Genomic DNA, 20,470 nt, shown 5'->3' with positions numbered 1-20,470 from the left:
GGCATGGGACTTTGAGGTGTCACACATGGACAGAACCAAGACACGTCCAGGCCACAGAGCGCTGGCTCCGAAGCTCGGGTCCCCTGCTGTTATACCATGGGCCCTCAAACCTTATTTTTTAAGGGTCTGGAGGAATTTTCGAGATCCGGCTGCCCCGTCCCTTCATTTCATAGATGAGGGCCCCAGAGTGGATTTGGGATGGCCAAAGATTGCATTTAGACCAAGGGAGGAATGGAGCCCCAGCCCTGGGCAAGTGTAATGTATTTTCCACGACAAGGGTGGCCTCTCAATTCCCCGTGAACACAATTTCAGATCTGATTGTGGAGCCCTCCCCACCCCCGCTGGGGCAGGAGGCCACTCGGAGCAGGGAAGGCTTGATGGGGAGTCCGTGCTGTGTCTTCAAAGCCAAGGGAGAGGCAGCCCAGAGTATCTGATTCCTGATTCCTGCCCTGGGCTGCCTGATGTTTTCACCCCATGGGCCCTCTTCCCCCTGGGCTGAGCCTGAGCCTGAGGCCCCAGGGCCTCAGCTGGGCCAGGGAGGGCAGCCAGGGCTCCTTGTGACCAGCTCTCCTTCCCGCATGCTCCAGAGGCACCGGCTGAGAAGGCAGCTCACTAAGAGATTGGTTGGCAAAGCTCTGCCCATGCTCTCAGGTTCCTGACTCCTGTCTCGGTGGCTCTCTCCCCCTCACACCCACCTACCACACAGCTTGGCTGCAGGCCAGCAAGGCACTTATTGGAAAGCCTTTCATTCCAGGCCAGAGGTTACCCAGAGGCCAGGCTGGGCCTGAGAGGAGGCCCTATCCTGAATTCAACTCTATCTGCACCTGTAGTCGACCTGGGCAGCTCCCCGAGGGGAAAAGGCATATGCCCATTCAGTAAGCAGGCACATGATTTATATGCAAAGAGCCAACAGGGCACAAAAGTCAGCCAGCTGGCTTGGACTGGGCCTGGGTGTGGGGCTGGGCCACGTCGGCCCTCCCCTTCAACTCCAGCTCTGAACCCTTTGCTGTTCACAAAGGACCCCCTCCCCTTCCCCTTCCTGCCAGGGCAGTGAGGGTGTTGTTACAAGTATACAGCTCTGGGTTCAAATACCAGGCTGGGCCAGCAACATATCTGCTCAAAGCGTCACAGTTCTCATCTGTAAAGGTTAAGACCACTGGGCCAGGGTATTGGGGAGCCACCGCCGGTTCCTGAGTCTGGACAGATGCACCATATACAAGCCTGGCCTAAATACATCTGATACAGACATCTGCACGTGCCTGGCACAGAGCAAATACTTGACAAATCAGTTCACTGGTTATTTCTGGGGTCCCTTAGCTCACTTTGAAACATGGCCTAGCCAGGGAGACGCAGGTTCAAACCTGGCTCCATCGCGTACAAGGTATGTGCCACGTCAAGTCCCTGTACCTCTCGGAGCCTCATGTTCCTCATCTGTAAAATGGGATGACAGTAGGACCGACCTCATAAGGCTGCCGGAAGGGTTAAAGGCGGCAGTGAATAGAAAATACCCACGGCGTTGGGTACATGTGACATTTACCTAATAAACAGAAGTGTGGACCTCCTTGCCCCCTCCCCAGTCTGGCCCTGGGCAGTCTTCTGGGGTCACAGAGGCCCGTGGTGCTCCTGCACGACTGGCCTCTCCCCTGCCTCGCAGGCACTGTGGGCATGAGACTGCAGTCTGCAAAACCCGTGGCCTAATTAAAAGAAAAGCGTCCCATGGGTCTGCTGCTGAGGCCAACAACATACCTGACCCGGTATGTACCTGCCTCCAAAAGACTCTTCTTCCCTTTCCCTCCAATTGACCCTGTAAATTGTTGCCTGACCTGTCTTCCTAAAACCAGATCCCACTGTGTCCCTCCGCAGCTCAGGAACCTGCAATCGCTTTGCAGTACCAGTGCAATGGGCGGGAAGAGGATTTGAAACCTTTTGGGTCTGACTCCAAAGGATCCTGGCTAATCTCATCTCCCATCAAGCTCTGCTTCCTGGAAATGCGTTGCAAGCTCCTGCCTCCATCCCTTTGCATGTGTGGCCTCCTTTGGCTCCTTCGTGCATCTGGGCATACTGCAAGCCCACACATACTTCCAAGTCCACCTTCCACCGGCAGCCATCCCTGATTCTACCCAGCAAACCTCCTGCCCCGAGAGCTCCCACAGCACTTTCTTGGGCCTCCCATTCAGGCACCCACCACTCCCGCCCTGCACCATGGGGCTTTGTCTCACCCTCTAACTAGACTGTGAACTTCTTGAAGCCAGAGTTTCCCACTGCCTCTCGCACCCCTTCCCTGCCTTGTCTCCAAATAGCTCCAAAGGCCAGAGCTCCCAACCCAAATGGGCCACTCACCATTCCCTGTGGCCTCTTCACATGCCCTGACTTCTGTGACAGTTCTACAAATAGCTAAGACTTGCCTTCCCGTCTCACCTTCTCCTGTGGAAATCTAGAGCCCACCCCAAGTGCCTCCTCGTCATTGCGACTTCCACCCACCTCATGGTCCGCATGAAGTCTCACCCTCCCCTGATTCTCCTCCACAAGAACTGCTCCCTGACCCTCCGGGCCCACACTGGAGGCCCCCACTCTATCTACCCCATCTCTAGCATAAGTGCTCCGTCATTCTTATCACCCCATAAAGGAATCACCCATTTACTTTCCCTGTCCCTCCATAACAGCAGGGGCTCCAGTCTGCATCAGTCATCTCTGTGCTCAAGAAACAGCTGTGAGTGAAGTGGGAACACAGGAGGGCGGGATGCCAGGCTCGTCGGCCCTGTTGCCTGCACTTACTCTCCCTGGCATCAGGCTTGCTGTCTGCTGGCTCTTGGCCTTCAGGATGCTGCTTTTCCTCTTGCCCTGTGATTGCTTCTTCCCAGACTCCTTTGCTAGTTCTTTCTCATCTCCGAACCTCTAAAGACTGGGGTGCCCAGGGCTCCATCTTTGGACCTTTTCTGTCCTTCATTCTCTTAGTGATTCAATGTGGCCTCAGAGTTTAAATACCTTCCACATGCTGATGACTCCCAGATTTAAATTTCTAGCCAGGACCTAATCCTAAACCCAGATTCACTTATCCAACAACTCCCCACTCACATTTCCAAATGGAGCTCCAGAGGCAGCTCATGTTCAACTTGTCTGAAGGCAAATCCTGCTCCTTCCAAAACTGTTCCTCCCACAGTCTTTCCACCTCGCTTACTACCCACCCCCTCCTCCCAAGAGCTGTGGCCCCAAACTCTTGACTGGCTCCCACATCTGGTCCTGCTGCAAATCTGGTGGCTCCAGATTTCCAGACTCTGCCCACTTCTCACCTCCTGATGCTACCACCTTTAAAAATGCAAGTTGTGTCATGCCACTCCTCTGCTCGAAACCCTCCCATGGTCCCGTCGGACTCGGACTCGAGGCTGGTGACCTGGCTCTGGCTTCTCTCCCCCTGCCCAGCCTCTCACCCTCCACTCCTGTCACTTGCTGCTCCTAGAGCCCTCCAAGCCTGCTCTCTGCTTAGGCCTAGACCTGTGATTGTTCTGCTGAAATAATCCCATCGCCCTTCCTTACCATCTTGATTTTTCCTCAGCACCTTCATCCCGGGGACGTTACACATGGGTCTGCTTCCTGTTTACTGTCCTCCCCTGACGGAGCGTGAGCTCCTGGGGTGAGCTCTGTTTTCTTCACTGCTGTCCTCCGCTGCCTAGAACACTTTTCAGCCCATCACAGGTGCCCGATAGGTATTTGGGAATGAAGGGTCCCCTCTCCCTGGAGGAGGCTTCGAGGTGGCTGTGGCTCCCATCTCTCAAGATGGCTCCCAGAGGCATCAAAGGTAATCATGTTCGTTGAACAAACTGAGCCCACTGTGTGGGCATCTGCAGTGACCATGTCCAGGGCAGCTTCACCATCTGCTCTGCACCATTGCTGTGCGTGAAGCTCTTTGTTGTATGTGTGTCAGTCATTACAAGGACCAGACCCCAGCTCTTGTGACCTCGTCCGGGGGGCTGCCCGGCCAGGAACCACCGTGCTCTGCTGGACGGCGGCTTGTATCGCCCCTCCTGACTCTGCCATATCAATGACAGTGAGGTTTTTATCTGACGTTATATTAGCAAAGAGAAATGGGTCAGGCTGGGCAACATAAGCTCCAGGAAGAACATTTAGAAGAAAAAAAACCACCCAAGGCATAGCCTATTACTGCAATATCCCCAGAGCCATACACTAATGGTTGCATTTAATTTGATGGGATAATCCACAGAGATTTCTTCATCTGTAAAGAAACAACACAAATGTTTTTCTCAGCTTCCACAGAAACCAGTGTGGCCGTGCGGCAGGATGTATTTCCCAAAGACGCTGCCACATACATCCCACTGCACAAGAGGAGCTCCTTGAATCTGGGTAGACCTTTGTGACGACCGGGAACAACAGGACAAGGCAGAAGGGCCATGTGCTACTTTCCAGGCCCAGAGCTTAAGAAACTGGTAGTTTCTACTTCCTGCCTGTTAGAATGCTGGCCCTGGGAACCAGTCGGCATCCTGTGAAGAAGCCCACAAGGAGAGAACACATGTAGAAGGAATGTGATGTTTTCTGACTGACAGCCCATCTGAGCTCCAACCAACGGCCGGCATCAATTCCAGATACGTGAGCGAAAAAGCTTCCAGATGGTCCCAGCTGTCAAGTCACCCTCAGCCTTCAAGCCTTCCCAGACAAGGGCCCATACATGGTGGTAGAGAGATAAGCTGTCCCCATGGTGCCCTTTCTGAATCCTGACCTGCTGGATCTGTGAACGTAACAAAATAATTGTTCTGAGCCACTACGATTCAGAGTAATTTGTTATGCAGCAGGAGCAACTGGAATGTTCTGCCACGTGGGTTTCTAGGAAGATTAATTAAAGTGATATCCCCATACCCCAAACGACATTGTTGAAAACCACATCATCTTGTATGGCGAGGTCTTCTGGCCGCATGAAATCTGGTAGGGATCAGGACATTTTCGTTTCTATCAGGTCTGGCTATTGTTGTTGTTTTGCTTTGTTTTTCTTCCAGTAGGAATATTTTCCTACGATGGCTATTTCCTGGGTCACATAAAGTTGTGTTCAGAGGCTAAGCGTTTCCAGGCAAAGATTTCTTAGAGCCTCTGAAAGGACTAAAAGTATTTTTTTTAGGAACTATTCCTGGAGCCCAACAGAATGTTCTTACTAGAGGTTGATTAATAAAAGATGATCAGATTTGACCATGTCATTGCCCTTTTAAAAAGCTGTCAATGCCCGCTGTGCTCCAAGTTCAAAGTCCCGGGCACAGCGGGCAGGGGGCCTGTGGTCCAGGCCTTGGCAACCTCTTAGGTCTCACTTCTTTCTCCATGTGATGCTCTACCCACACCAGACCACGAGCAGCTCCGCAGAAGCCCTGGGGTGTCTGCTGACGCCGCAGTTCCCGATGCCTGGATGCCTTCCTTTTCCGAGCTGGCTTGAGAAACACCTACTCATCATTCTGGTCTTGGCTGAGCGTTGTCTTCTCTCAAGGCGCCCCTGAGCCGCCAAGCAGAATTGACCATCCCGTCTTTTGCAAGCCCGCCCTGCTCTGCTGCAGGTGCCTCTGTCACAGCACTGCCCACATTTACATCACACATCTGTGCTTACGTGCCTATGAGTCACGGTGGGGGGTGGGGGTGGTGGCTGGATCTAACGCTTCCCAGCGGCCCTGGCATCCATCCCCAGGCCAGGCACAGAGAAGGTGGGAACAAATGACCATTGAATGAATGAACGGCTCAGAGCACTTTCCTAGGGATCGCCAAACAATTTACAAGGCCTCTTGGTCTCAGAGAAAACATGACACACAGCAGTGGCCAGCTATCCAAGGAATACACTGTTGGAGGGACAAGGTGGGCAGCTGCAGATACCAGGGCCGGGGCGGAGCTAACGGCTTCCTCTACCCTTCCCAAGCACAGGCCATGCTTTGCTGCCATGACTAGCTGGAGAATGCTTGCCGTGACTGACAGCTGCATGAGGTTCACTGCGCCGCATGGCCGGTCATGGTTCATTGAAGTGGTCTGCTGGACAGGGCTCCGTTGGAAAACAGGGTGTGTTTCTACAATGTTAATGTTTTCTTTGTTTTTAAATAAGAGGAGAGGGTGCCCTCTGACCTGGAAACTTGTATTTAAAACTCCCTGACAGTGCTGTGGATCCAGCTCTGAAGGGCTTTTATCTTGGAACATCTCTGAGAGAAGAAAAGGCACGTGGAGAAATTGGAGCCCAGGATGCTGCAGTGATGTCTCCAAAGTCACACGGAGGCTCAGCAGCTCAGGGCAGCGCTGTAACCAGATATCACCACCCAGACCATGTGGCCATGTAGGCTGGTGTCTAATCCCAGCTCTGTCCCTTCCTAGCTGAGTGATCTTGGGAAACTGACTTGACCCCTCTGGGACTCAGAAAAATGGGACAATGAGGTCTCCCTTTTAGAATGGTGTGGCCAGTTCAGACAAACGTATACAAAGAGCATTCAGCAGGCACTTAATACAAGAGAATTTGATATGTCCAGCATACAGTAGGTGCTCAATGCATGGGGCTGTTATCAGAAGGCTCGGTCCCAGCAGAGGAAGCCATACCAGGCTGGCAAAACTAGGATCTCTTGTATGTCCTGGGCCCAGTAGGAAGGATGACACAGCTTTCTGTGCCAGGCAGGCAGGAGACATGAGCCCTCAGGAAGGCAGGACCGAGCTGGGCAGGCAATTGTGGCATTTTAAACACATTTCTTGTCTCAGCGGGGAGAAGGGCCAAAGCTGGAGTCCTTAGTTGCTCACCCTAAGAGACATTAAAACCCAACTGCTGCTCTCAGCCGCTCCTGAGGGCAGAGTCCCTCCGTACTCTGGCTTTTACCTGTAAATCAGATGATTGCTCAACACTCTCCCTCCACCTCCCTGGGAGAGGTAAACATCCCTGTCCTATCAACCTGGGTCTTGTCCATGTAACTTGCTTTGGCCTCATGGTGGGTGGGGAATTAAACTCTGCCCTTGACTTTAGCCTTGGCTGTGAGACTTTCCAATGGATTAGTGGACATGACTTGAACAGGTTTGACATATGCTTGCATGGTTGGACTTGCCCTCCTGTGCTCCTGCATTTCACCATGAGAAGAACAAGTCTCAAATGGCCACTTATCCAAGAAGAATGAGAGATAGGTGCAACTGACCTGGACCCAGCTGAGCAGAGCCTAGATAAACCAAACTCCAGCTTCTCTGCAGCCACACGAACAAGAAAATGCTTGCTGCTGCCTCCACTCATTGTGGAGTCATTTGTTACATAGCATTACTTTGGAAACAGGTGACTGATATAATGCCTTTCCAGCCCTATTTCTAAGTCTTTTTCATATTTGCCATACCCTAGCTAGTCTACTGATTCTATGTGGCCCACTCTTTCTAGCCTTCGGGCCCTTTACTCAAGCTGTTCCCTCTGCTTCAAATGACCTTCTCTAACCTAAAATGTCCCCACACATGTCCCAATCCACACGTCTTTTTTAAGTCCTAGAGAAAATGCTGCTTTTTCCTTGAAGACATCCCTGATTCCCTGACCTGGACCGGAGGTCTTCTTCCTCTGACCTCTTTTATTAAAAGAAGTGCTTTTCTGCTTTCATTATAATAATCTGGGTTACTGAGTCCTTTTCTCAGGTCCATCCCCAGGCGTGAGCGTCTCCAGGCCTGAGTCTGAGCCTGGTTACTCTAAGCTGTCACAGGCCCTGCAGAGTCCCAGTGTCACCGGGATCTGCTGTATGAAGGGCTGGATGCCCTCCTCCCACTGCCTCATATTCGATGAGGTGGCCTCGTTGGGAGCCAGCGGCCCTCACCGGAGGCATCCCTATGTGATGTGAGGTGCTAGGGAGCAGAGATCCTGGCCCAGGGCAGAAACCCCACAAAGGTTTGCTTGTGGAATGCCAGCCACCAGCCCCTTCCCCCTCACAGGTGAATAAAAAGAATCGCGGTTATCAGGGCTGGAGCGCTGCTCTGTGCCAGACGCTACGCTACACGTTTCACACACATCTTGTTTTTGTAAACCTCGTGACAACTCTGTTAATGTCCCTCTTTTACAGATGAAGACTGAGGCTTCCAGGAATGAAGTCGCTTGCTCAACGTTTATTCATTTACCCCACAACGTATGCTGCGTGTTCAGGATGCGTGAGGGGCTGGAAGACAGCGGGGGAAACGACACTGGGCCCCACCCTCAACGAGCCACAGGTCTGGTGGGGGAGAAAGACACCAACCAGGTGTCACACAGATGACATCTAGTTACAAAGTCATGTGATGAAGGAAAACAGAGCAGTAGCCGTGGCCAGAAAGGGGACGGTATTTGAAGTGAGGACAGAAGGAAAGTACCGGGTAGGGGCATGTCAGGTGAACCGCACAGTAGACAGAACAGCCTGAAGTGGGGGAAGTCCAGACATGATTGTGGAGCAGAGAGATCACCGGTGGGGACAGAGTGGGAAGTGAGGACACGAGGCCAGGCCACACTGGGCCTTGGGGCTAGAGGGATGGTGTTTTAAAATGACCCTCTGGCTGCTGTGTGAAGAGTGGCTCAGAGGGGACCCCATGTGCGGTCATTCAAGGAGCTATTGATCTGGGTTGCTAAGTGCCCACTAATCACTTATGAAGGGAAGGAGGGAGGCAGGGAGCACTTGTAGCTGTGCTTTGAGACCCCTTGAAGACAGCTGGAGGACATCTCCAGCTGGGGGGCAGCCCTTTACCTGCCCAGAAACAAGAAGAATTAACCCAGAGCACAGGGCAACATCAGCCCGTGGCTTCACCTCAAACCCCTCAGGGGAGCCTCCAGCTGTCCTCTGATGGCACCAGGGTGGCCCAGACCCACAAACACAGGGTCACAGTGCCATCTTTGACATACATTGTGGCCACACAGAACCACGCATGCATTGTGGCAAACACAGCTTGTGAGGCAGAGCCAAGAGGCACTGACGTGAGGCTCTAATAACAAGATGAATGATGATTACTGGAAAGGGGAAAAGAAAGGAAATCAAAGAGGCCCTATTCACCCCCCAAAACATAAAGAGATGACAGAGCCAGTGCTAGGAGAACCTGGTATAAAGCTGAGCCCCAGGGAAGGGTCTTTCCAGTCACTGGAATGGCTGAACTGCAGGAAATAATAGCACAAAGAGCCAAGCCCTGGGGCCACACTTGCTAGCTGCCTCAGTTTCTGTATCTGAACAATAGGAGCAACAATACCTCCCCCTTGCAGAACGATCCTCAGGGTTAGAGATCACAGAGGACATGTAAAACGCTGCACGCAGCAGCTGTGCTATGGCAGACCTCAGCTGAGTGACGGCAACAGCTGTCAGCGTGTGTGGTGGCAGAACAACCCTATAAGCATCCGAACAACCCTATAAGGGCACAGTTTGTGTCCCTGTTTTTCCCTCAGATGGGAAACTGAGGTTTAGAGAGGTCACGTAAATTGCCCAGGGTTGATGAATTGGGGAAGCCAGGATTCTACTCAGGCCATCGGCCTCGGAGGCTCTGCCTTTCATTGTTATGCCATCCTGCTCCTGTGCAATCTCTGGGAACTTGGCCAGGTTCAGAGGGTCCAAGAGGTCCCAGGGAGGTGCCCACAGACACAGGTTCCCCAGGCCATCTGGGGATTTCTGGTTCTCAGGAGGGCGAGGGATTTATTCTCCTCAGGGGCCCCTAGGACCTCTCCGCTGTGGGCTGGAGCCATGCCCCTCAGTGGCAGGCACTGCCTGTGTGAGAAGAGCTGGGTGCCTCTCCCTGCAGGAACCCTGCCCATGATACACACAGAACAACCTGCTGACACTTCCTCCATGAAGCCTTCCCAGATCCCCTCTAGGGGTGATACTTTCTTCTAGCACTATTCTAGGTCACACTGCTGATCACCTGGGCCACGCTGAGTCCCAGGAAGGTCTGTGTTGGTCTGTCTCTCCAACAGACAGGAGCCTTGGAAGGCAGAGATCCTGCCATCTTCATCTCTGAAACCATCAAAGAGCCTCGTCTGATGCTCAGCACTTAGTACGTTCTGAGTAAATGTAATTTGCTGCAAATACTGAATTAACCTGGTGAGAGAACTGAGAAGGAGCCAGAACTAGCACGACCAGAGGCCAGACCAGGTGGCCCTCTCTCCATCAGGCCCATGATGGACCCACATGACTCACTGCCAGCATCTAGTGAAGAGGAGGGGACCGACCTGTCCTCTACAGACCAGAGACCTTCCCTTTCTTTGGTCCGTAGGCACCTTCCAGAATCTAAGAGAAGCCACCCCACCCTCCCCTTAACTGAAAGGATACTTGCACACATTAACACAGAAAAGTGACTCAGGCTTCCTGTTGCCAGACTTCCCTGCACTGACAGCCTAACTGAGGGTGGGTGTCCTGGGACAGATTTTTATTTCCTACAGAGGATGCGGCAGGAAGTTACTTTGTAGTCAGGTAGGCACAGAATGAAATCTTACCTTGGCTATTCCTAGCTGTGTGACCTCTGGTTAGCTATTTTACCCATGTGACTCAACATCCTCACCTGTGAAATGGGGGTAACGTCAGATAATGCGTTTCACTAGACAGACTGGCACTAGAGGTGCACAGAGAAGGTTTTGTTTTTTGCCCTTTAAATGTCAATAAGCTGCAGGCTGTGCTTGTGAGCCACCTTTTATTCAGTTTAATTCGATTGTTTTAGAGGCAGCAGTGAGAGTGGTTCTGGTCAAAATGTTTGAGCGTTGGCTTTGATATTACCAGCTGTGCGGCCACAACAAAGTTACTTAACCTCTCTGAGCTGTGAGTCTGCATCTGTCAAACTGGACTGACAATACCTCCCTTGAAGGAGTCGGTGGCTTGGATGAGGCACAGAGTCTGGCAGAAAGAGGGAGCAGGAAGTGGAAGGGTCCGAGTGTGGGCTGAGTAGGGGGAGGGCTCCCACCCCACTTGCCCATGCTCACCCACTCCTCACCCCTGGTGGGACAGCCCTGAGCATGCTTCCTGGGTGAGAACTGCCTGTTTGAGATCTCAGGGCTGCAGCAATTCACAAATGCGGCAAACGTGCCACAGCCCACGAGACAGCTCCCTCTGCTTCAGAGAAAACACACAGTTCGATTTCCTGAAGATCAAATCCCAGGAGCTTTTTCAAGGTTTTCCCAGTGAGAGCAGTTCTCGGAACTCAGGAGTCGCCCTCCTCACACCACTGAACAATTAAAGTCCCAAGTATTTGTCATCTCAGCAAAGGTTTGTCAAGATGACAGAAAATGAAAAAAAAAAATCTGATTTTGGCGGTGCAGCGTTCAGAAATTTATGGTAATCCATTTTTGTCAATCCGTGGAAGGCACCGCTCAAATCATTAAAAAGCCATTGTACTTAATCACGCACAGAGAAGGCCAGGCTACGTCTCAGATCATTTTCAAATGGTTTCAGATTAACTTTCAAAAACTGACAGGCAAGCAGGGAGGGGATTATGACAGACAATAATCTTGAGGAATTTCTGGTTCTCAGGAGGGCGAGGGATTTATGTGAGAGAAAATCGCCACCTAGGCCTTGGTGAGGTGGTGGTGGGGACAGTGCTAAGGAAGATTCCAGATGGCTCAGCTGTGACTTCTGCCCTCGAGGAGTCTGCAGCTGCTTTCTCAGAAAGACAGCAAATTCATAGCAAACGAATTCATAGTAAATTAATAGTTATGATGTATTGTGACAGGTGCTGATAAAAGGCGGAAGTTTACCCAGTGGTTAAGTCTCAGCTGTGAGCGTTCAGACCTGAGTTTGGAGTCTGTCTTTGTTGCTCATTAGCTGTGTGACTTCATAAGTTCCTGTATCTCTCAGAAACTCACCTATAAAATGGGATGCCCAACTCACAGGCTTGGGAGGGTAAGAATGAGTTAATTCTTACAAAGCGTTTCGTGCAGTGCCTGGTACACAGCGAGCTCTCAGTCAACGCTGGCTAAGTAGCTAACTCTGACCTTTGATTTGCATCAGGAAGGACGAGGAAGAGTCTGCCGTGGGGAGAGTTGGAGGAAGGACGTTCTAGACAGAGGGCACAGCACGTGCAAAGTCCCTGAGGTGAGACACTGGTCAGGGAGGAGCACACGGTATGTGGGAAGGGGGATGAGGGAGGGGGTGCTGCAAGCTGAGTTGGAGTCCTCCCGTGAAGTTCTGTGAACGGCAGGCTAAGGAGTTTGGACTTCACTAAGAGGGCAATGGGGAGTCGTGGTGTGTCAGCGGGGCCGTGAGGATTAGAAGCTACGTGAGGGGTCATGGGGAGGCTGTAGAGAAAGCTGGGAACACTGTGTGATCCAGGCTCCTCAAAGGGTCAGGAACATCCAGTGTCGTTTTCCAGGTCTCAAGCCGTGTTGGACGCTTATTGACTTGTAAGTGACCACCGCCCCTACCGAATTCTGATCCAGGGTCCCCAGCCTTTGTGTGAGGAAAACACCCTCTACTATGGCCAGCAAAAACCACACTCCCCCTCCTTAGGGCAGAGCCATTATGGGGAAACTGCTGCCCAGTCAGGAATTGCATTTCACCCCCTTTTGCATTTAGGTCTGGCCAGTGGAATGTGGGTGCAAATTACACACAGCACTTTGAGGCCTGGTCCACTAGGACCAGCCGTGGGATCCTCCAAGGTTGAAGCAACCTCAGGAGTCACGATCTGAAGATGATGGAGACTCTGTGACCCTGGGTCCCTGAGTGACCATAAGGAGCAGACTTCCTCCCCCTTCCATCAATTTGACTTCACATGAGCAAGAAAAATATCTGTTGTCTCAACCCACTAAAATCTCTGGGATCATCTGTTACAGCAGGTAGCATTACCTTAAATACACCCACTGAAAGGAATGACTTGGGCACGTTCTTTCACGTCTCTGAGTCCCCGCTTCTCTAATGCAGATTGCTGTAAAGGCCCAAAACGACGACAAATGTGAGTGATGCTTTGCAAGTAGGGAAGTACTAGAGATGCCATTCATTGCTGGTGCTATTGGTTTCTGCCTGAAGGAGAGGGGACTTTGCGCAGCCCCTGATGAGGCAGGGGGAGCATGGCCCAGGGCTTGGAGAAGCAAGGGGTCAAGATCCACTAGCCAGTCCTGACCCAGACTAGAGACCTTCACTCCAGGTTTTAGTTCCTCCCCTGGGCAGAGATGCTTTCCACATAGCTGAGCCCCCTGGGGGAGGAGGCTGGGGCCTGGCTTCCATCTCCTGGTGGCTCTCCTGGGAAGCAGTCAGCCCAGCCTCCCTGATCACTTGTTCCAGCCTCTCACAACTCATTAACAGGAAATTGCATGCCCTGCCAGGAAGATGCACGCCTGATTTTCCAGACATGTCAGGTAGACACTGTTATCAAAACCCTGTCATGCTTCTGCATAGCCCCACATTCTCTTGCTCTTGTGCCCTCCTGCCAGGCTCTGTGCTCAGGGCATATGCTCGCTGCCTTTGGCGATTTGAGAAGCTTGTGTGGTTGAGAGTTCTGCCAGCCAGTCACAGGAAACTGGGGCTCAGGATGGCACTCCCAGCCCAGGACTGAGGCTGAGGCCCCGCAGGAAGAGAGGAGAAAGGCCTGCGCAATACGGGATATGCTGAGCTGGATCTCGCCATGGGCAACATAACGTGTGCTTTAGCTGAGGGCATTTCTCCTCCCACAGCCTGGAGCCAGGGACAGGGCCACCTCCTCCTGTGCACGGGGCCCTGCTGCCCCGTTCTCAGGCAGGTGGGTGCAGACCCTGGCCTCTCTACCTCCTGCGCTCTCTCACCTTTGCCCACTGCCCCACTCACTGGCTCTAGCTGGGGGCTTTGAGGAGCTCTCCGATCACCTGACAGAATAAAAACCATCGACACCCTGGACTAGGCTCTGTGAAGCAACACTGACTAAAAGCATCCATTTCCACAGCCTTTTCACACACAGTAATGAACCCTGAGTGCAGCCATCACCCCTGTTTCACTGAGGAGGACATGGAGGCTCAGAGATTAAATGACTGGTGCCCAAGGTCACCCAGCTGGTCCACTAGGCAGTGATCTGAGCTGGGTCCACCAGGTCCCACAACAATCACGGTCACTTGTTTAGTACATCCTACATGTGAAGCACTAAACTGAGAATTTTATTCTTTATCCTCATAACAACTCTATAGCACAGCAGGCTATAGTAGCTCCATTTCCAGATAACAAAACTGAGGCTCAGAGAGGTCACATAAGCAACTTGTCCAAGGTCACACAGCAAATGAGGAGGAATCACAGCCTTACTGCCTCCAGCCTTGGTGCTGTCTTCCTACATCAGTTGCCTCACCAGGAAGAAGAGTCCCACCTGGGGAAGGCAGGGAAAGAGGCTACAAGATCCTATCAAGCAAAAAAGAAAGATATAAAATCACACATGCTGGTCAGCTCTCCATTAAAAACTTGAGTGTGCACGGGTCAGATGGGGTGGGGTATGGTAGACAGTGGTGTGTGTCTCAGAGTGAGAAGGGGCCTGGCAATTTCTGCTAGCTCATGGTCTCTTTTGGCTGAATTTTTCTTTGTAAAGATGGCTGAGGGTTAACACGTTGCGTACGGATCACAAGAATCTTCACGAGGGATTTAAACCCCTCCGTATGCAACGTGTTAAGGTGAATGGGAACGAAGTGGGCATAGGTGTGGTGGCTCATCCCCTGGTGGCAGGGGGTCCTCCCTCCCTCTCCCCAGGTACAGGAGCCACCTGGCCAGGTAACCTCTCTACCCTACACATTCCAGACAGGCTTAGTCTCAAGCAGAGATCAAAGCAAACCAGTGACCATTCCTCTGGGGAGGTACAGCTTCTGAAAAAGTGAACACCTGCGGGAGAGGGGCGGAAGCCGCAACTATAGCCCAAGCAGTGTTAGAGAGGCCCCCACGTCTGCAGCTCCCCTGTCACAGACGCCAAGGCCAAGGAACTGGTCTCCAATTACCCTCTAAAAGGCACTTTGTGATCTAGCCCCTGCCCACCTGGGCAGCTCATTACCCATCTTTCATTTCATGTTACAGTCACACTCAGTTCAACATACCACACCGCCCAGCCTCGGCCCAGGCTGAACCTTCTGCCCAGAATGCCCTCTCTGCTCCGGCCCTCTGAGTCTTCAGCTCTAGAGTGCACAGCTGTTGTTCTTAATTGCCTTGAACCCATCCCCCACCCTTCAGATTGTTCAGTCTTCCTCAAAAGTCATAGATCTTAAACTTCCACTAAACACATTAGGAGAAGGCTTGTAGAACTCCTTGTAAAAGGCAGAGTGGGGTAGAGAGGGAGGACCAGGAAAGAGAGAGAGGAACCTGGCCCAAGGACACACTGACATCTGTCCCCGGAGGCCTGGTGGCCTTGCTCTAGCCTGCCTCTGGGACAGCTCCTGGGCTAGCACCCTACCATGACCTTGCACATGCTGTGCCCTCTACCCAGAGTGCAATTCTGCTCTTCTCTGCCTGGGAAGCTCCAGCTCCTCCTTCCAGGCCCAGCTTGACATTACCTGCTCTGTGCAGCTCCAGGGGTAGAGTCAGCAGCTTTCTCCTTTGTATTCCCAGCACTCTGCATCTCACAATTACACACGGATCCTGCCTTCTAGGAGGTGAACTCTGGGGATGAGGGACATGGCCCATTCACCTGTGCATCTCTCTCCAGATCAGCCCAGAACAGCCCAGAATTGCCTCAGGAATGAACGAATGAGCCCCCTGCTAAGATCCCAAGATGTCCAATTGCCCCCTTCCTGCTGGGCCTTCCTTCTCCACTCAGGAGAGGAGCAAACCGTCTTTGTTTTCACATCACATTGGTATTGACCAGAGTGCGTTTTCATGGTGCTTTGACAAAGGGCAGTGCCCACATTCATTTGCCTAGGCTAATTACATTTCCCGATTGAAACCGCTTCTCTCTGGGCTGGTGTTAAAGACATGATTAGTTTTCCGAATGGATTCAAAAGAGGTGAGAAGCAAAAAAGTAATTAAGCCAATTTCTGATTGAATCAAATAATTAAGCAGATTAAATCGGCTGCCAGTGATCCGCAGCCCCAGCCCACGCCTGGGGCGTGCATCTCTCTCCTGGAGACATCATTTGTGATTGTTTCGGAGATGAACAGCATGTCTTCTGTGTAGTAAGTAAAGGAACGCCTCTTCCAACTGAAGACAAATCAGGGTGGCAGGACCCCAGGTTCCCAGTTTAGGCAAAGTATTCTAGGTTTAGTAGAGGAAAACTCGACGGGGGGGGTGCTGCGTTCCAGAGCCATGCCTGGGCCCCCGTGGTAGAGGCGTTGCATCAATGTCCCCAGGGCCTCCCCCCTACCCTGTGTCCATGCCCTCTGCCACTCTGAGCAGGTGACCTGTCCTGTCCTCTTCCTCTGGGCTCAGCCATGTGGTGAACTTTAGCCAAGGTGCTGTAAGCAGATGCATGAAAATTCACTCACATGTTTCCACCAGAACACCCCTGGGCTAGGCTGCTGAAAATGAGAGACGGAGAGCAGAGCTGTGTTGCCCAGTTGTCTCAGACAAGGGTCCCAGATCAGCTCACAGGCAGCCACCCCCAGGCACGAGGGTGAGCCCATTCAAGACCAGCAGTCACTTAGCCGACCAGCCTGGAGCTAGTAGACTCCCCAGTCCTGTAGACTCCCATGTTAAATAAACGCCTGGTGCATGTCAGTGACGTTTGTGGGTGTTCGTGATGCAGCATCACTGTGGCAACAGACAACTGATACAGTATCGCTCAGCTCAGGTGGGCCCATTCTCCAGCCCCAGGCTCCAGAAGGTACCTTCTACCCTTAGCCAAGCATCACTTAGAATCCTGGTGTTTGAACAGTAAGTTTTTACATAAAAACTCATCTGGTCCTCACAAAGGCTTCTGGGTAGTTGTCAGGACAGGGATCATTTGCCCTATTTTACAGATGATGCTGATGCTGGTGCTGAGGCTCAGGAAACCAAGCAATTAGAAGAGGAAGAGATTGTGATGAAAGAGGGTGGGTTGGATGAATGCATTAGCCGCTATTTCCCCCCAGAAACTCCACTAAAACAACAGTATGAGTTTTTTCTTTTTAAAGGCATCAACCCACAGAGACAAAGCAAACAGGGGAGAAGACAACAGCAACAAAGTCTTGGCAGCTGGAAAGGAGAAAGACGCGTAGTAAGGCCTTAGCAAAGCCAAGAAAGAATCTGAGCCACGAGACTGAAAGCAAATAAGCACTCGGGTCTATACCAGAAAACCCCAGAGACCCTGGGATTGGCGGCAACACAAGGCATCTCTGGAAGTGGGATAACAGGAGGGTTTGTTGCAAGTCAGCGTAAACGGCAGGAAGACCCCTAGATCTCCTCCCTACCTCTACCCACGCAAGAAAATGCTCCCCTTATCCTAGCAGAAAACTTGAGGTTAAGTCTTGGGAGGGAGTAAGACAGAGGTCCTCTGGGCTGTGGGATGGCTGGCAGAGGCTGAGGGCACCATTCTGAGAGCATGGGGGCTGGGTGAAGGTTTCTGGACTGCCCCACTTTGCCCCAGCCCTCATGCCCACGTGGCTCTCAGCAAGCTGCAGCCAGGAGTCCACTTTCTAGGTAGGAGAATAGAAATGTCTTCTATGTAGAATCTGACCAGCCCTAGAGAGCAAAATCCTATATGGAGCTCCCCTGCCTGATTGCCCCACAGTGAGGCCTCAGCCAACAGAGCCCACTCACCACACTGAAGCTCCAGCTATCTTCTTTTTTGCCCACATTTAACATGAGTACACAGCCAAGAATCCCCAAACATTTGAGGAAAAACTAACATGAGAGGAAGAAAGAAACAGGAACAGGAAATGTAAATTTAGAGGACTCAGAGTCTCTGCAGGAAGAAGGAAACCACAAAAATATCCTCAGAGAGACAAAAGAAAATGTTGCATTGATGAGATAAGAACGGGATGCTCAAAAATAACATTCACAAAATAGAACGGACCCCTTGGAAATGAACACACAGTCTGACAGCAGAAATGAAAAACTCAAGAGGAGAATTAGAAGATAAATTTGAGGAAACTTCCCAGAGTAGAACCAAAGAGAGGGGGAGGAAAGGAGAGGGAGAGGGAAAAAAACAAGAGAAATGATAAGAAAATTAGAAGACCAGCTCAGGAGGTCTAACATTCAAACTGTGGGAATTTTAGAAATGGAGAAAATAGAGGGAAGAAAATAAACATATAATTCAAGAAAATTTCCCAGAACTGAAGGGTATGGGTTCCCAGACTGAACAGGTCCACGAATGAATTGGAGAGACATACAGAAGATAGGGCAGGGACCTGTCAAGCAGAACAAACAGTGTAAGTGTGGCTGCATCTGCTAGGTGCCCCCTAATATCCACTCTTCCTTGATTTCTATAGAAACAGAAGCCACAATTTCTGCTGAACACATGGCTATGAGAATAAAGACTACATCTCCCAGCCTCCCTTGCAGCTAGGTGTAGGCATGTGCATAAGTTCCAATCAATGAGATGTAAGTGGAAGTGACGTGTACAACTTCCGGAGTGTATGTTTAAAGGGGAGGGACATTCCTTCTCTTCCTATTTCTCCCTTCCTGCCAGTTGGAATGTGGGCATGATGACTAGAATTAAGGATGAATGGTGGAACCTGAGTCCCTGATGAGAGTGGAGTCAGCATACCAGTCCTAGACTACCTGGACTTGTGAAAGAAAAATAAATGTCTCTTTTTGTTTGTTTGTTTAAGCTATTGCTATTTTGGGTTTTCTGTTCCAGTAGAATCCAATCCTAAGTAATAAAATGAACAAAGGCAAAGAGAGGTGAAGTGAAAATGTCCCCAGTGACATGGACTCCTGGGCACCACCATCATATACTGCTTGAGGGCGGGGCCCTGGTGTTCCTCAGCTTTCTGTTTCCAGGGCTTGACACCCGGCAGGTGTCAGGAAAAATACTGAGTTGGCTGGAAGCCCATGGCATCGCTCAAGCTCCAGAATGATGTTATGGACTGAATGTTTGTGTCTCCCCAAAATTCGTATGTCGAAACCCTAGCCTTCAGTGAGGTGATATTTGGAGATGGGGCCTTGGTGAAGTATTAGGTTGATGCAAAAGCAATTGAGTTTTTTGCAATTATTTTTAACCTTTTAAACCACAATTACTTTTGCACCAACCTAATAATTAAGGTTAAATGAGGTCATGAGGGTGGGACCCTCTGATGGGATTAGTGCCTTTATAAGAAGAGACATACACTAGAAAGAAGTTCATTCGTTTCTCTCTCTGCCCCTCCCCCTCCCTTTCTCTCCTTCACCCATCCATAGACAAAGAAGTCATGTGAGATGTCAGCACACAGAGAGAGGGTGGCCGCCTACAAGCCAAGAGATGAAGCCTCCGATGAAACCCACCTTGCTGGCACTTTGTTCTTGGATTTCTCAGCCTCCAGAACTGTGAGAAATAAATTTCTGTTGGTTAAGCCACCCAGTCTATGGTATGTTGTTATGGCAGCTCAAGCTGACTAATACACACAAGACCTGCGCTCCGAGGGTAGGGCCTGGACCCTCCTGCTCACCACCGTAACCCTTGCACCTAGCTCCAGCAGGCTTATTGCCGGATCTTACTGAAGGCAAGTATGAAGGGCTGACATAGCAGAAAGCTGAGGTTTCAAAGGCCAGCATCCACCCATCCTTCTGATTAACAGGTCCCCAAATCACCATCTGAGGTACCGCCTCTCCTCCCTCACTCCTAGTCCATGCCCTTCCTGGGCTGGGACTGTCTAGACCCTCAGCAATGGGGATGATCATGTGATCTAGACCTCAACAAATCCACACCTTTCATCTTCTGGACATAAGGATTAGTTAGGGACAGACAGAGCCATGAGCCCAATTAAAGCTTGTGAGAGCTAACTTGGGACTTCAGCTGAAATAATCAAGAAAGTGGCATAGCTCTTTTATACCACACACAAATCGGGTAGTGGAAGCTCAAATAGCTTTAGTCACATTGCTATCATCAAGGCAGTCAATCTGAGAATGAAGCCAACCCAGAGAAAGGAGAGCACAGAGACAGAAAGAGAAACTGAGTCTTGGTGACTTCATTTAATGCCTGGATCAAGCTGGGCCTGAAGTCTAATTCTAGTGGTTGAAACCACCATTAAGTCATCTAGTAAATTCCTTTTGGGCTTAAGCCAAATGGGCTTGAGTCTTTGCCTCTTGCAACCCAGAGAGTGCACACTAACACAGCTGATCTTGAGGGTCAATGTCACCCTTAAAATATGTCACCTTGGAGGCAGTGCTGCCATCTAATACAGGTGCCAGGGCACCCTGGATTGTTGCACTAACTCCACTTCCTTTTCAGGGTAGCTGACTCTGAGAACTCAAACAAGGCCTTGTTATTCTACCTGGTATGTGACATTGTAAACCAATCTCACATTATCAGCATTGCAAAAATTCCCCTATAAAAACACAGGAGTCTAAAATGTTGATCTGGGAATTACTGGACATTTATCTTCTTTTGGATCAGTATAATTTCCTCTCATTTTTTTTTAATCTGCTTTCTGAGCCACCTCATTTATCTAAGCTTTCAAAAGCTCATGCAAAACATATAATGCACTTCAGCTACAAAAATCAATACTTGA

General features: G+C 50.9%; 1 protein-coding gene and 1 long non-coding RNA gene across 5 annotated transcripts in view; one reads left to right on the top strand and one right to left on the bottom strand.

Annotated features, from left to right (window-relative positions):
* Positions 1 to 20,470, bottom strand: part of MAN1C1 (mannosidase alpha class 1C member 1) — a 129,615-nt gene that overhangs the window by 34,839 nt on the left and 74,306 nt on the right. The gene's annotated exons all lie outside the window — the stretch shown is intronic.
* LOC148755486 (uncharacterized) lies at positions 6,335 to 19,316 on the top strand. 3 transcript variants are annotated; one of them, XR_016018574.1, is made up of 5 exons: positions 6,335 to 7,276; positions 8,040 to 8,184; positions 11,922 to 12,005; positions 12,283 to 12,313; positions 12,486 to 12,782. It is a non-coding gene; the product is annotated as an uncharacterized LOC148755486 (long non-coding RNA). The 3 variants fall into 3 exon arrangements; XR_016018575.1 differs by lacking the exons at positions 12,283 to 12,313; positions 12,486 to 12,782 and adding an exon at positions 19,161 to 19,316 and having other exon boundaries at positions 6,339 to 7,276; XR_016018573.1 differs by lacking the exon at positions 12,283 to 12,313 and having other exon boundaries at positions 6,341 to 7,276.

Source organism: Rhinolophus sinicus, chromosome 14, assembly GCF_057876585.1.
Source record: "Rhinolophus sinicus isolate RSI-liver-muscle chromosome 14, RSI-T2T, whole genome shotgun sequence".
Classification (NCBI taxonomy): domain Eukaryota; kingdom Metazoa; phylum Chordata; class Mammalia; order Chiroptera; family Rhinolophidae; genus Rhinolophus; species Rhinolophus sinicus.
Note: the sequence above shows the minus strand (reverse complement) of the source record. Positions and strands in the feature narration are given on the sequence as shown.